We start from the raw sequence: 17,290 nt of genomic DNA on the forward strand, positions 1-17,290 counted from the left end.
AAGGAAGAAAACAAAGGAAGAAAAAATACCAAGGAGGGCAATAGAGGTGAAAGGAGAGAGGATGCAGGAGGAAACAGGTGGAATTCTTTTTGACTTGATGAGAACGTAATTTTTTATTTTATGTTTACTTATAACATTGACCCTATACATTTGAAGATGGGTGGTTTAAAAATTATATTTAAAAAATTAATAATGAATTTAAAAACATTTTTTTTAAAATTCAGCTTCGACTGCCCAGAACCAAAAGGATACATTGCGAATATCTATATCTTTCACCAGACTCCTGCCTCATAGCCAGATAAATTAGATTAGTAGAATTGGGATAATATTCTGACAGGGACAAACATTACATTAGGTGATAAATAGAGATAGTATTAGTTGATAATGTGACAGAAAATATATGCTCATCCTCGTTATTATTGCGTGAAAATTGGAAGTCTTAAGATCCTAAACTGCCCAGAAATCAGACAGTAAACTGCAATTCATCTTTATATATTTATGGTCAATTCCCTTCTAACAGCTCAGGAGAGTGAGGAACAATAGATAGTATCTAATGTGAGCAGCCAAAGTTATTTTGGAAGGTGTATTTGAAGAACTCATGTTTTGATGGGTATTTAGCTAAAAGCATCCAGGTATATAAATGTATTCATGAGTAACCCCTGAACTTGAAAAAAAAGGTATCCTCTTTCCGGTTATTTCAGACTTTTTTTCAGATAATCTATGTATTTCCAAGTGGTCCAGACAATTTTGGCTGGCAATATGAAGCTGATAGGCAACATGAAATATTTTCAATTTAAAGTCCAATGTGAGTTGCTTATTAGTACTTCCTCCTTGGCATGGGTTAATTTCTCAAACTACCCCAATATAAGTGCAAGTACTGATAGAATAAAATACTTGTAGCTCAGGGTTGAACTGTGGGGTCCTTGTTGTTTTCTAAGCTTGGTGGTGTCTTTGTGAATATTTCATTACCAAACTAGGTGACATCAATGCCCTGATGATGTTACCTAATTTGGCAATGAAATATCTCCTAAGTTATTTGATCTGGTAACATACAAGGTGTGGCGACAGAATGGGAGAATCTCTTTACTTCCTCAGAGTTTCTCATGCCAGGCATTTTTCAAACCCTCCTTCCTCTCACAATCAGAAATAAACTAGCCTGACAGAACAGCTTGAACTTAAAGGGCATGGTGAAGATTCAGCTCCTGCACAATTTTTACAATCTATGTTTAGGCTGTCTTTTACATCATTTTCATTGTAAAATTGCAATATGTAGAACCATCAAGAGCAACTGACAGCATTGAACAAGCAGTAACGTCGCTAGCTAAATATTAATAACTAAAAACATGTTCAGATGTTTGAAGTCTACCTCTGACTCCCACCTGCTACTTTGTACTTCAGTGTGGCACATTAACGATCATGGCTGTCCTCCCAGCATCTTCACTGCCCCCTGACTGTACATTTAGAATCAAGAAGCCAAACATATTCCTCCCAGTTCTTCCTCTGTTTGCTTTTGCTGCTGTCACTGGCACATCCATCCTAGACAGACTCTTCATGCTGCCAATCCATTATTAATGGAGCATCTGGCAGCCCTGACAGATGACTTTAATACCTCACTGAAGTGGGAGGATGTAGTAAGCACTATCAAAAGCCACTGTTTAATCGTGGTGCTGACCCTCTGCCTTTCTGGGAGCCAGGGTTTTAAATTTTGGCAGACCTTTGCAAAATCTTTTAATGTCAAGCAAAATGGGCATCACCAATAGAAACAGAAATGTCAAGGGGATGGACTTTTTTTTTCTTTTTTTCAGCATTTTTTGGAAGGCCTGTTTTGAGGAAGCAGGTACAAGGCAGCTTGAAACCTCAGCTTCCCTATCCCTCTTTTGTGACCCCTAAACAAGAGACACACCCAAGGGGTCCATGGGCAAACTCTTTCAGTCAACTTGCCAAGCAGCTTCCCAAGCAGTTCTTTTAATTAGGAAAGTCTTGAATCTAAAATAAACCCGTTTTACCATTTACCAAAAGCCCTGAAACCTACATCCAGGGATCAGTCCTTCTTGGCTAGACTTTTGTGGCAGGATGTGAGAGCCAATCGCAGATTCCTTTAAAAATCTAGTTTCAAAATGTATTCTATGGAACCCAGGCTACTGGGATACTCTATGGCCTTATTCAGCAGCACAATGGTTGTTGAGGTAAAGCCTACTGTCAGCTGACACCTACTTATCCATGTTGGCCCTGTCCCTCCCAACAGAACTGTTGTTTAATGTTATATTTATACTTCTGGAAAGTATAATCCATGTTTTGAGCTAATCTTGTTTATAGGGTGCTTTTTAGGCAGCCTGAGATGTATCTTGTAGATAATGCAATACACAATATATTAAAGCAATGTTTCGTAGCTGAACCATTCATGCACAAGCAGGCATATTCCTGATGCGTTTTCATTTTGGCTTATTACATGGTATGATTGTGATATATTTCTCATTGCCAGAGAAATACTGCACCAACTTTTCCCATACAGAATACATAATCCAAATAACTAAATTTATTGGTCTTCCTGTTGTATTTTTCCTTAATTCCAGCAAGCAGACAGAAAGCATAAATTCTATGTCCCTTTGTCCTGTTTCTCCCTCCTCAGAACAAGAGACAAATACAGCTAAATCAGTAATTAACCAGCAGGAGAGAATAGGCTATCTTTTCTAGTGTCAAACTCAACATTATGTTCTCTGTTCTTACCCCTCCCTTCTCTCCAGCAAGACGAAGAGACTCTTGGTGAATACAGTAATTAGAAGGAATGAAATTAAAAGTTTTTTTTTCTTTTATCTGCAAATGATTTTAAAAGTTTCTCTTGTTGTGCTCTTCCAAGAATGGCACCAGGAAAACAGGTGACTGTTTTAACAACTAGATGGGGTATATCAGAAAAGGGAAGAATCTAGTACTATGAATTGCTGCAGTTAAAATAGCCATTGCCCCCAACTCAGCCATTCAGTAACTTACATACAATTACTGTGAGAAACATTGAAGAGGCTAGGAAGGAAAAGTTAGGACTAAACAATCACGAGATAGCAGAAGAATCTATTGGCACTCTAGGATTTTTTAAACAGCAAGTTTATCAAGTGGCCAAAACCCTGAAAATAAAACTATTCAAAATGCTCTGAGAGACTCTACCTTAATGAACTCACCACAAACAAGGGTTGGCATTTCTCTTGCGTTTCCTTGGTTCTGTCTTTATCTTGCATTAAAGATAAATAAAGTCTGTATAATTCTTTCTTCCTCAATCTTCCCACATTCATGGAGTTTGACAACTACCAAGATTACTTCACATAATGTAAATCTGTTTTAAAAAAGTCACCAAAGCATAGTGTGAGAAAGGGTCTCAGTCTAGCTACCTAATTCTATGTGCCCCACATTTGAGGGGTGCCTTTGAGTCATGATTCCTGATTTTTGAGCCTTTGAGTTTTGATTCCTGCGAACGTCCCCCTACAGTTTTCAAGGCTTTCCTTAGAGGTCATTTGCCCTTGCCTGCTTCCTAGTGCTGAAAGGGACTAACTGGCCCAAAACTGGCCAGTGGTTTTGAGCCTAAAATGGGACTAGAACTCATTGCCTTCCAGTTTCCAGCCTGGTACCAAGTACAGGTAATCCTTACAACCACAATTGAGCCAAAATGCCTATTGCTAAGTGAGTTGTTAGGTGAGTTTTGCCCCATTTTATGACCTTTCCTGCCATAGTTGTTAAGTGAATCACTGCAGCTGTTAAGTTAGTAAAACAGTTGTTAAATTAATCTGGCTGCCCCATTGACTGCTTTCAGAAGGTCACAAAAGGTGATCACTGCAAAACAGATGTTGAGACTTTGGAAAAAATGCAGAGAAGAGCAACTAAGATGATTAAAGTCCTAGAGACTAAAACATATGAAGAATGATTGCAGGATTTGGGTTTGACTAGTCTAGAGAAAAGAAGGAATGGGGGATATGATAGCAGTATTCCAGCATTGGAGGGACTATCAGAAAGATGAGGGGGTCAATTTATTTTCCAAAGCACCAGAGGGCAGGAGAAGAAACAACGGGTGGAAACTAATTAAGGAGAGAAGCAACCTGGAACTGAGGAGAAACTTCCTGACAGTGAGGTCAATTAACCAGTGGAACAGCTTGCCTTCAGAAATCATGGGCACGCCATCATTGGAGGTTTTTAAGAAGAGACTGGACAGTCACTTGTCTGAAATGGTATAGGATCTCCTGCTTAAGCAGGGGGCTGGACTAGAAGACCTCCAGGGTCCCTTCTAGCTCTATTCTATTCTGATCACATGACCTCTGGGACACTACAACCACCATAAATATGAACTAGTTGCAAAGCACCCAAATTATGATCATGTGACTATGGAGATGCAACAATGAAATGTGAAAAACAGTAATAACTCAGTTTTTTCAGTGCTATTGTAACTTTGAACAGTCACCAAATGAACTGTTGTAAGTCGAGGACTACCTGTATAAGATGCTATAACTCATCCTCAGAGAAGCAAAGGGAAGTAGCAACGCTAAGGTACTGCAGTAAAGGGAGCCAAGGATGTTGCTTAAAAATTAACCATTTTATATGGCAAAAACTCACACGACAAGAACTAGAGCAATCTCAACCCAAGCATGGAATGTAATCCTCAGCTGGAGGATACTGTGTGCATATATGCACGTGTGCACATAGATCTGAGAACGAGATAAACAGAAGCAGAAATGTAAGCCATGTAGTCAAAAGGCCATGAAATGTAATCATACTGGAGGCCCTTGTCTTTTCATTGCAAAATTCAAGGGAGTGCAGAGTAACATCTGAGGCAATCCATGACTCTGCATGCTCCATTAAGTCAGTCAAATTTCAAGTACTGCAAGATGCTGTTGTTTGTATAGCAACATATAAATCTGAGCACACCTTGACAACAGCAGTGCTGGCCAATAGTGTTATCTTCCTATCCATGCCCAAGTTCAAGTCTTCAGCTCCACAAAATATCTGCCAGCATGTCCAGCAGAAAAGGATTGAAGGAGAGGGAGGAGAATCAGGACACCAGGTTGTTTGCCCTGGTGTTCAAAACAGTCTTGGATCAATGATCTTTTTGAGTTCTCTATATGGATCAGAAAGGGATGTCCAGGATCTCTGTCATTAATCTTCCTTTGCCCCAAGCAGAGCACCTTGCATGCAAAATATTTCTTGAGCACCAAGCTATCATTCTTAAAATCTGTGCACTAAAGGCTAGGTTTCAACCCCTGGTGTATGGCCTGTTTCCCTTTTGCTAAGCCCAAAGGACTTTTCATCTATAGCCTGTCTTCCTGCTTTACAACAGAGCTATCTAAATAAACTGCTGAAGGGATTGTAAACAACTGAGGAAGGATTTCTGAGGACATAAAAGGTATGATAGATGGATTATCTATAACCCGGTAAGAAACCAAGGCAGACATTTCATAATGATAATATTAAATCAAGGGACCAGGGTTTCCAGTCTCATCTGACCCATCCATTTCTATATCTTTTTCTATGCTTACAACTGAACACCTAGTCTTTTTTGCAGTAGAGCTCCATCTCTTCAATTCTTCCTCAGCTGTGAAAACAGCCTTCCACTCAAATTGTTGCTCCCCATGCATCTATGTTGAGATAGACTGCACCTTTGTCTGGAGGAAGCATCCAATCATAGGGTTGAGGATCATAGGGTTAGTACCTCTGCCCTCTGTGAATGTGTCTGACCCCCTTCTCAAGCCATCCAAATTAGCCAGCACCACATCTTGTGGCAGTATATTCCACACTGTATAAATATTTCCTCTCAATAGTGTTCAAACTTCTACTAGTTAATTTCATTGGGTGACCTCTTCTTCTAGTATTACGGGAGACGGGAAAAAAAATCTCATTTTATTCTTTCTTTACCCATGCATAATTTATAAATTTCTATAATATCTTTCATATGAGTCTTTCCTCTAGTCTATGCCATTACATTCTGTGCTCACATGGATAATGTTCCTTCCTCCATATCATCTTATTTGCCCTTTTCTGTTCTTTCTCCAGCATCACAGTATTTATTTATTAAGCATGTTTATATGGCTCTCTTTGTCAGTTCATAGGCCAGAACTGTGCATAGTACATGTAGTGCTTGCATTCCAGTGGCAATTGGGGGCAGAATTTCTGTCACTAAGTAATGCAATTGTAAAGCACGGCTTCATGTGACTGCATTGTTTAGCAACAGCAAGCCCATCAGTCATAGTTGCCATCATAACCTGCATGGCTCATTGAGGACTCATGTGATGTGGTGTGGGAAGAAGCGGGAATCTCATGCAAGCAGGCCAGCAGGTGAGAAATGGGGATGGAGGGAAACTAAAGGTGGAGAGTTGCCACAGGCCAGTTGCTAGAGGGCATGGGTGGATGCCACAGGCAGGAGTGGGTGCCATGGGCTGGCATTAGGGTGCTGGCAAGTGATGCCACCAGTAAGGGTTGGGGGTGCAGGCAAAAGGTTGCAGGCAAGTGTGGACTGGCCTGAATTCTGATCATATGGCTACAGGGATACTGCTATGGCCAGAAATTTGAGGACTGGCCATAAGTCCAGTTTTTCAGCACTGTTATAACTTTGAACTACCTGTACAAAGGATTACCTGTTTTCTAGATGTTGTTGCACCACTGACATATTGTACTTGCATTAGCTGATTTGCTGCCTACCATATCTCTTTTCTAAAGATTCTTGGCATGGAATTGAATTTGCCTTTTTTGCATCCATTGCACACTGTGTAGATGATTTCATTTATGATTTCAGTTGGGCACAGTTCTTCCCCTCTCAGTTTTTAAGCAAAGTATGGATGTCTAGCTCCAACATACTTTGTTTCATACGTACTGACTGGCCTTCCAATGGTATTTGCCATTCAGTATTTAGTCCCTAAATTTGGAGAGATCCCTTTTATGATACTTCATATTTCATTTGGCTCTTCACAACCTTAAATAACTTTGATCATCTGTATGTTTTACTACCTTGCTGGATATACCCAACTCCTAATCTTATATGAATGAGTTGAGTAGCACTTGCTCAAAACAGATCCTTGCCAGAGCTCATTTTTTACATCCTTCCATTGTGAAAAAGTTGCCTGTTTATTTTTATATTTTATTTTCAATTGTTCAGACCTTCACCAATCCACTGGAGGACATTCCTTGCAATACTATGAGTCCTCAGGGTACCTAATTGTCTTGGATGAGGAACTTTGTCAAAAGATTTTTGAAAGTCCAGGTCTACAATCTCAACAGAATCATCTCCTCTCACCTAATTTTCATACATCCAAACAACTTGAATGGGCTTTATAATGAGATAGAACCTATGCTCCTTTAAGAGCCATGGTGATTCCACTTCAGAAAGAAGTGCTCATGTACTTCAGAGTTTATCTTTGATTCTGATTTCTGCCAGTCTGCCTGGAACAGATGTTAATTTAGCCAGCCTGTGATTTACAAAATTCCCTTCAGATTCTCTTTTATAAATTGGAGTTACATTGGTTATCTTCCAATCCTGAAGCACAATGATAGCCTTTAAGTTACATATTTTTGCCAGGAGATCAGCATCCTAATTTCTTAAGGACCCCTGAGTGGATGCCATCTGGCCCTGGCAATATTTTGAGCTTTTCAATATATTCTGTATAGATGTAACAAGAAAGGATATTCGATCTGCCTCAACTGCACACTCACACCCTGAAAAATATTGGTTTAGGCACCATTAGCTGTCATATATCCCCCATAGCGAAGGCAGATACAATGAAATCATTTGTTTTCTTCTGTATCATATTCTGATTGAGTTTTCCTTTCATTCCCTCATTCTCTGTGCTTCAACAGTTTCTCTGGGCTGTTTCCTGTTGTTAATATAGATGAAGAATCTCTTATTGATGGCTTTTGTATGTCTAGCCAAGTGCTCCTCAAATTCTTTCCTCCTTCATTCCCCACCATTTTCTTCATTCCGCAAATTTTCCTTTTTCTTATTATGTCTATATTCTTAACTTCTTCCTTTGAGTTTTTGGACTTTGTTACTCTCTCTATTATACCCTAAATCTGATATCTGCCAATTACATTTTCCAAGGATTTTGCAGCCAAAATATTACATAATAGCTGTCTCTTCCCCAGCACTCTCTACAACCTATGTGGATGGTGCATGATATTTAGAACTTTTGTACCAGACAGGCAAATCACCTAATAACCTTTTTCTCTAAATTTATACTGATTAAATCTGCCACTACCAGAACCCTGCCCCTGCTCCTAAGAGGGGTATCCTCACAACAGAGAATGTTGGGGCCTCCTTCAGGAGATGGGTCCCCACTAAGGAATTCTATCCTTTTCCTTACCCTGATGTTCTCTAGCCCCGAGAATCTCATTCCTTAGGATAGCACACCTTGGAAATACCAAAAAAGAGAAAGACTCAAGACCATTCTTTTTCAGCCCGGTACCAACCAGTTCCTGCTAGCTAGTGGAGCCTCATAATTATTCTAGTTACTTTCCTAAACTATAAGACTCATGCTGTAAACCCAACCAACCAAAATCTTGGTTATTTTGTTTGGTGGACATATTAAGAATCCTCTGTTTCAATTACCATACACCCTTTAGATCTAACATTTTCAGGAAAATCAGTGAAAAACAAATTACTGAACTAGTTCATCCATGTGATGTACTGTTCACCTTTACCCCTGTAGAGTGCCTAGCTCTTTAGTCAACTTTTAGTTCCCTCTATGATTCTAGCATCCCATCCCCTGCTGTGGGGATAATTTTACATAGGAACTGAGGCTGAGAAAAACTAACGTGTTCCCAGAGAAACAGGTGGGTAGAGCAGGCTGGGTCTTTGTTTGTTTGTTTGTTTGTTTGTTTCCACATCTATTTATCCTCCAATATCAAATGAAACAGATTGAGAAGAACAAAAATTATGATGCTTAGGACAACAGAGTTCTCTCTCTCTCTTTCTGTCTCTCCCTCCTTCTCTCTCTCTCTCTCTCTCTCTCTCACACACACACACACACATACTCATTAACAATTCTGCACCAGTTTCTCACCGATTCTAGAGCTGGATTTCAAAGTTGCTTGGTAATAGCTCATTCCAAGCTCATTCCACCATCTGCTCTGAAAAGGTGCCAAGCGAGTAGCAGGAGTAAAACAGACATTTCCCTAGGTATACACTTGTAGGCAAGCACCCACCCGTACACAGCATTCAAAGGTATATAGATGAAGCATTCAGAGCCGGAGTGAAAGCAATGTTGCTTTCTCTCTAGAAAGTAAAAAGAGGGGTTTGGGAGATCATATGCAAAAAAAATTATAGACAAACTGACTTGCAACCAGTGTTTTGTTTTAAAAAGAGTATCATTCAAAGGTAATGGGACATACAGTAATGAACTTGGATAATTAAGCCAAGACCAGAGGACTTCGGCCTTCCAAAATCCAATGTTCCCCAGATATTCCTTTGATCACGATGGCTAGGAAGAAGGTCCAATCTACCAGAGGTACCCAAGTTGAGACAACCTGAGATATCTGTGGTTCAGCACTCTGTATTCAGGAAGAAAATGAGCAATAGACAGATAAAGAGGACACCCTGAAGGTACTAAACAAAAAACTGATATTAGCAAGGAGTCTCTATTTGGAGCAACACTTCTTTGCCCGCTTGCATGCCCATCCATCCATCCATCCATCCATCCATCCATCCATCCTTCCTTCCTTCCTTCCTTTCTTCCACTCCTTATGGTATAATGAAAACTTGTGTGTGAAAACACACAATTCTCCTACTGATGAAGTTTCTTGGCATGCCAATCCCACAGGCTGCCCCTGTTGAAAACATGTTTAGAACACATACAAACTGATAAAGACTCCAAACCACTCATGGAGGTACTGGTGCAAGTAAGCACATTTGCGGTATTTGCAGTATTAGTACATAAAGAAAGGGTAGTAACTGATACAATATCTGCACAAATCCTCACAGTAATCATGATGTCCAAATAGCCTTTTAGCACCCACTATTCTCTTTTTTACAAGCTTTTATTCTCTGGACATTTAATGCCTTCTCCTTTCTCCTGCTTGCAGCATCCAGAGGCTGAGTGAACTATGTCACAGCCTCGGAATGATTTATACTTCCCTATATTACTTGCCCATTTTTTCTCTTTATGTATGCCTGGGTGAAAAGCTTCATTCACTCATACAAATGAGTTCACTTCATTCCCCCACACCACCTTACCCCACTCCCCACTGCCATTCTGCATGAGTCACACATTTTATGCGCTGTGTCTCCATCTGCAACTATAAAATGTCAAGAGGAACCACAGTGAGGAAAGCTCCTTAATGCAGGTTTATATTCCAGGGCTCCTTTTTACAGTATTGTTGGAGCAAGCTGTGTGTGTTGCCACACTAATACTCAAAAAGCATCCGTCAATTGTCAGAGATTGTTGGCACTGTGTACACGTTGCCCAACGTCTCACCTGCAATGTTTCATCCTCAGAGAAGGATGGATAAAAGATTTATCTTAACTGGAGTCTATTGCTGGCCAGTTCTTTCTCTTTTTTCTCCAAACACATCTTTAACTCAAGCTTGCTGCTGATGATATGGTTGCCTGATGAACATGTGCTACAACAGCAAAGAGAGATAGAAATGGGAAGCTATTTTAGGGTAGAAAGTAGATTTCAATCCCTCTCTATCTGAAATCAAAATAATCTACCATATATTCATTTTCAATGAGCCAAAGGTATATCTGCCATCACTTTTTCACAACTACTGCAAATAAATGAATTTTAGTGGCTAAAAGGAACTGGCTGACAAAACACTGAATAGTTTTTAAAAAGACCTTCCATGTTCCTCCTGGATTCTATCCTGACCTAATCTTGAAAATGGGGTTTCTTCCTCAACTTTGGGTGCCTGAACATGCAATTCTAGTCTCTTTCTCCCTCTTCCCTTTCTCTCCCAAAGAAGGTTTTTACGTACTTCTTTTGAAAAGAATGCAACCCTCACAATTTAAATGTGCATCTGTGAAGAAATGTCTAATTCTGTTCCCCTCCCATTGACATTTGGTGGCAGTTTCCCTTTTTATCCACTAAGAAGCAAAAAGAGTTCATTAGAGAGGTTTGCTCATTTGCACTGCACAGCAATTGATTAAAATGAAAATAGGAAAAAACAAGAGAAGTAATTTTTTTAAAAAAAAAGCCCATATCAGATGCTTATTTATTGTGATGTATGTTGCACCCTAATTTGAGCCTGCTACCTTTTTAACCTTTAAGCAGTGGGAATTGTAAAGGGGCAACTGTTGGTCAACAGTGATAAAGAGGTGAAGGACCCTTTCAAATCTCAAAGGATCCATGCTGTTTGCACAGAGGGGATACTAACTGTCTGCAAGGCACAGAGTCAACCAGTTATAATTTGTGACCTTTGCTATCAACAGAAAATAACAGTTCTCCGTCCTGACTTCATTTATGTGCCACAAAGTTGCTGGAAATTTATTAGCTCTTTTGTGTTAGGATTGTCAACAAAATGTAATTGTTATCTTCTATTTCTAATACGTGTGACTTCAAGTTATGCTGAAAGACTAATGAAAGACTTCACGCCTCATGGTTTAATAACAGAATAACAGAGTTGGAAGGGACCTTGTAGGTCATCTAGTCCAACCCCCCGCCCAAGCAGGAGACCATACACCATTTCTGACAGATGGTAATCTAATCTCTTCTTGAAAGCTTCCAGTAATGAAGCTCCCAAAACTTCTGAAGTCAAGCTGGTCCATTGGTTGATCGTTCTCACTGTCAGAAAATTTCTGCTTATTTCTAGGTTGAATCTAGGTTGATCAGTTTCCATCCATTACTCTTTGTCTGGCCTTCAGGTCCTTTGGAAAATAGCTTGACCCCCTCCTCTCTGGACAGCCCTTCAAATATTGGAACACTGCTATCATGTCTCCCCTGGTCCTTCTCTTCACTAAGCTAGCCATGTCCACTTCCTGCAACCGTTCTTCATATGTTTTAGCCTCCAGTCCCCTAATAATCTTGATTGCTCTTCTCTGCAGTCTTTTTAGAGTCTCAACGTCTTTTTTATAGTGTGGTGACCAAAACTGGATGCAGTATTCTAGGTGTGGTCTTACTAAGGCTTTATAGAGTGGTTTTAGTACCTCACTTGATCTTGATTGTATCCCTCTGTTAGTGCAGTTTAGGATTGCATTGGCTTTTTTGGCTGCACATTGTTGGCTCATAATTAATTGGTTGTCCACTAAGACTCCAAGATCCCTCTTACAGTTTTGCTATTAAGCCTAGTTTCTCCCAATCTGTATGTGTACTTTTGGTTTTTCTTGCCTAAGTGCAAGACTTTACTTTTCTCTACATTGATTTTCATTTTGTTAGTTAGGGCCCAGTGTTCACCCTATCATCTAGGGCACAGGTGTCAAACTTGATCATGTCACGTGACGTAACACAACGTATTGTGATGTTTTTTGCCTTTGTGGAGCCAGGGTGGGTGTGGCCTGCATGTGACACAACCATGGCGGCCCACACAGCCTGTGGGCCACCAGTTTGACACCCCTGATCTATGGTGTTGGCTATTCCTGCCAGTTTAGTATCATCTGCAAATTTGATAAGTTCCCCTTCTATTCTCTCTTCCAAGTCGTTTATGAAAATATTGTTTGGGGGTAACAACCCTGGATGTGCATGTGGCAGGTAGGTCTGCAATAGAGATAAGGAGGAGGAAAAACAGTACAGATCAGGAGTGCATGGATGTCTCCCTGAATGTTTTAAAGCCAACAAGCAAACCAGGAGAGGAAATTACCATATATCTTTTTATATCTCAATAGTCATCCATTAAGCCAGAACCTATGGGGTATTACTGAGCAGTGAGTGTTTTTCCTTCTTAAAAACTTCTTTGCTCAGTCTAGCTAGCTAGGTAGCAGAGCCCAGCTAACCTGGGCTGATCTCTGAAAGGTAAGGCGGTGGTGGATTTAGTTAGGAATTAGGTAGGAGACATATCCAGGCTGTAGGCTAGATTCTTGGAAGAAGGTAGTGGCAATCCATGTACTCCAATCTGCCAGATTGTATTACAAATGAAGATGTGTTTCAGCTCATCTGGAATAAGACAGGTTAGACAAGGCTGGACTACCCTTTAACTGAAAACTCTACCCAAATAATATGTATTAATTAGATTCCAGGAATTGGACCAATGGCTGCCAATGAATCAAAAGCAGTAGACTTTTTAAAATGGAGTAGATTACTTGCAATTTCAGTGCCTTCAACTCATTTTGCCTATCCTCTTCTTCTATGCTGCAGAATTTCAGTATTGCTTTTTGAAGTAGACACTGTAATATGTGCCAAAGGACCTCCTGAAATAACCCCAGCATATCTAAACGGGTAATGCAGCTCTTCACTATAAATCCTGAAAATTGCCATCTAGAAAGGTGGGCCCTAATCAGAATATGAGTGCCATTCTTTGTTGTAAGCATTATTCAATTTCACTTAGTTATTAAAATGATTTAATAGAATACTATAAACATGTTGCTCTACTGAGAAATAAACTTGTTCATGGTGATTTAGATTATAATAAACCTTGCTTATTTCCTAGCATACCAATAAATGAAGATAAATTGGATGAGGGTAGGGTGGGAGGCAGTCCTGTTAGTCACTTCTCTTTTTCCTCTTCTACAAATACATTTCCCAGTTTTATCTGAGTAAGTGAAATAGACGCATATAGATTTTTAGAAATTATCACTTACGCTTTTGTTATTACTGTAATTGCATTCTTTCTTGGCTCCACAGCATCATTCAGGCACTGAGTAAGGTTATTGCGCTAGGTACCATCTAACTACACTGAGCTAATTAAGTATATGTAACATGATGGAAGCTCAAGATCCCAGTGTTCAAACACAACAATTAATAGCTGCCCATGAAACAGCCTATTGATTCATGGCAAGAAACAATTTCCTTATGTTTTCCCAGTTCATTATTTCCAAAGCAATTCCTACAACTATAGATATGGGCAACCTGGACGAGTGTATGGCATTTATGCTGATCATTGTTTGTAACAACATTGCACAGTTCACTAGGGATTGTATGTATGTTTGTACGCTCAAAATTCATTCTACTCAGGGCTCACAATTCCATAGGGCTAGAATAGATACAGAAACAAATTTCCCATTCCAAAATGCTAATACCTAGACAAAATGACATCTCTTCACAAAATTATTGCAGCCTAAGGGAACCTGAGTAGAAAGCCATCAAACATCAGAGTGGGAGAGAAACAGCAAAGCCCCGTCGCCAGCTATTACAGAGTCAGAAAGGGCTGGGAGTTAGGCCTTCAAGTCAGAAATTATAGGTATCTTCAATCTATTTAAAATGTACAGTATGTAATATTCAGTTTGCCGCACAGCAATTGATCCCTGCCTGTTGCCATGAGAAGCAGACAGGTCTCTGCCTTCTCCCACGAAGGAAAAACACCTCTTCTCCTTCCTGAAGTTTCCAAGATCTGCACTGCATATTCTATGAGGAACAACCATTCCCTAGAGCCAGCTTCCCCACAGCTGCCCGGCACAGTTTGAAATTCCCCAAGAAATCAGCCTCCCAAAGGCAAATTTGCTTACAGCTTCAGCTCAGTAACTCCAGAGGCAATCTCAGAGAAGCAAAAGTATTTTCAGGGCTGTTTGGAAGGCACCGAATGTCCATGTCTGTTGAGAGCTGGCAAGTAGGAAAACTCTTAAAAACAATATTCAGCCTCTTTCCTACCTAGGATCTTTGGAATCAGCCACTGTGCACCCCCAGAAATGCATAAATCAAGATGAGAATGAGAATTATTGCCTATCTGACTAAAGGCAAGAGAACAATATACCTGTTATTCAGCATATAAGAAAAAAGGGCTAGAAGCAGCAAACGGCATACACACCTGTAAAATGGTCAACTTTTTGATCCTTATAAACTAACATGTTCTCCACCTTCTACAATCTTCACCTGTCTTCCTTACTATCCTTTACATCAGCCTTTCCTTCTAGGTATTACCAGGTAAGTGGTACTGCAGCTTCCATCATCCCTCAACCAGCATTGTCATTAGCTATGTGGGTCTGGAAGTGAAATCAGTTATAATCCAATACTTCTGGAGGGCAGCTAATTAGGGAAGGCTGATTTGCCCAATAACTCTAATCTAAGGAATTCCAAATGTTTTGCATTTCAAATAGCCTTGTTTAGATTCTTGTGGAGATGCACAACTCTTTCAAAGTCAAAACAGTTTGGAGACTTTTTCAGACCATTAATAGCAAGTATTAACACTCTGGTTTCAGAGTAAGATATTGAAAATATATAGGATCCACCAATTAAATTGCTATTAGCTGTTCATCATGAACAGAACGTATGGTTCTATAAACCAAGGATGTCCAACCTTGGCAACTTTAATACTTGTGGACTTCAACTCCAAGAATTCTCCCAGCTAGCCAAGTTGAAATCCACAAGTCTTAAGGTTGCCAAAGTTGGACACCCTTACTGTAAATGTTAAAAAATAATTCAAAAGATTATAAATCTCTCCACAAAGAATGGTTTCTGATTTATTAGCTGCTGAAAATTTTGTTTTCTTGGTTTTTTTTTTCCAGAAATACACATTCTTTTCCAAATGCAGATATACTCCCTGTTTTTAAGGAAGTTGGGATTTCCAAGCTGAAGAGTCCTAGAAGATGATGTAATAATTCTGCAATGGCGAATGCTCCTGTGTGTTAAGGCTATTGGAATCTGAGCACTACAGCAATGTGATATATAGGATGTGAAAACATGGAGAATGGCTACTTTTACTGTTCAACCTTAATTTGGGGAAAGTAATGGAATTCAATAAGACTTGGATACACTGGCAATTTGAGGAGAATACTGGGCTTGTTTTTCTTCATCAGAAAGTTTCTTTCACTATTATTCTTTGGTTTTGTAAAAGAGATTCTTGTCCTACATTCCAACCAATGAGAGGGACTCATGTTCAAACCATATCAAGCAACAAGCCCTATATACAAGGGAGGGGGGGGAATTAACAAGATGATAATAAAGAAGCAGAAATGTTGAATCAATTTCTGAACATACAGAGACCAACCCTGAAATATTTTTCTGTGTAAGGCTCCCTAAACTGAAAATGGCTTGTGCAATTTCATTAGCACTTGGACCTTCTAATTCTGATATCAAAACGTACTTGGGAATGCTTGCTGTACACAATTCACGTAGAGATACAGCACAGATGTTCAAGAAGTAAATTGTTTCAACAGCTGAATTAAAACTGGAACTGGAATTAAACCAAGATGATAAAAGATGATAAAATGAGAAGAGTGTGTATTTAATTCACTGACATATTTGATAACTTCAAATTAAAGTGTTCTAAAGCAATTATAAAAGTGTAATTTGCAGTTAGCATTTAAAGCTTGTAATATATTATTCCAATATTTATGTAACAGGGTTTTGCATCAACAACTAACATTTACCACTCAGTCTTTTATAACTGGCAGCATTATTTAAACCTTTTAGTACTTGTTTCTATGAAAACTTAATTAGAACAATTACTGTAGGTCCCATTTGATAGCCACTAGACTATTTCAGCTCTGTTGTGTTATGTCTGCACCCTCCAATCTATGAAGTATTCTGGACAGAAAACAATTTGCAGACCTCAAGTGACCATGAAATCTCCCTTTTTGGTGTTTTTCAAAGCACTCCTATGACTGCAGTACAAAAATTTGGTGGTAAATTGTAAATGTCATGGTTTCCTGCCAATTATCAGTGAGAAATCAAATAAATAAATATATATATTTATATATATACCTTCACATAAGCTGCTAAAAACCTCCATGAAAAAAATAGAGCAAAAATTAGAATTTGCCTTGTATTAGCATGACTTTATTACTCCTTGTGTTCTCCAGCCACCAGAAATAATAGGAGAAGAAAGTGCAGCCTTCAGCCACAAAGATTACTTTTTAAAAATATACATATCCAGGAAAATTACTGCTCACCTTATGTATTTTGCATATGTTGCATGATATCAAGTAGTTGATTTGGGGCACTATTTTGATTTGCATGGAAGACTAACAGATTAGGATGCACACTTGATTCACAAGTTTTCTATCAGCTCTGACAAGATCTAACACTTTAAAGCAGCAAGTCCAGATTATTGCTTTAACATTTTCTCATAAATAACAGAATAACAGAGTTGGAAGGGACCTTGGAGGTCTTCTACTCCAACCCCCTGCTCAAGCAGGAAACTCTATAACATTTCAGACAAATGATGATTTATTTGGTAACTCTAAATTAGACAATATGAGCATGTATATGTTTCATGACTGCATCCAGTTATATTGAACATGGAT

The 17,290-nt window shown here is 39.2% G+C and overlaps 1 protein-coding gene and 1 long non-coding RNA gene across 3 annotated transcripts in view; one reads left to right on the forward strand and one right to left on the reverse strand.

The window, feature by feature from the left end:
* PDE4A (phosphodiesterase 4A) overlaps nt 1–17,290 on the reverse strand; it is a 318,023-nt gene that overhangs the window by 188,928 nt on the left and 111,805 nt on the right. The gene's annotated exons all lie outside the window — the stretch shown is intronic.
* LOC117675573 (uncharacterized) lies at nt 12,427–16,256 on the forward strand. Of its 2 annotated transcripts, XR_015732352.1 has the most exons (3): nt 12,460–12,644; nt 13,248–13,328; nt 15,551–16,256. It is a non-coding gene; the product is annotated as an uncharacterized LOC117675573 (long non-coding RNA). The 2 variants fall into 2 exon arrangements; XR_004594238.3 differs by lacking the exon at nt 13,248–13,328 and having other exon boundaries at nt 12,427–12,644.

The sequence above is a fragment of the Pantherophis guttatus genome, chromosome 2, assembly GCF_059756535.1.
Source record: "Pantherophis guttatus breed Tessera chromosome 2, ASM5975653v1, whole genome shotgun sequence".
In the NCBI taxonomy this organism is placed as follows: Eukaryota; Metazoa; Chordata; class Lepidosauria; order Squamata; family Colubridae; genus Pantherophis; species Pantherophis guttatus.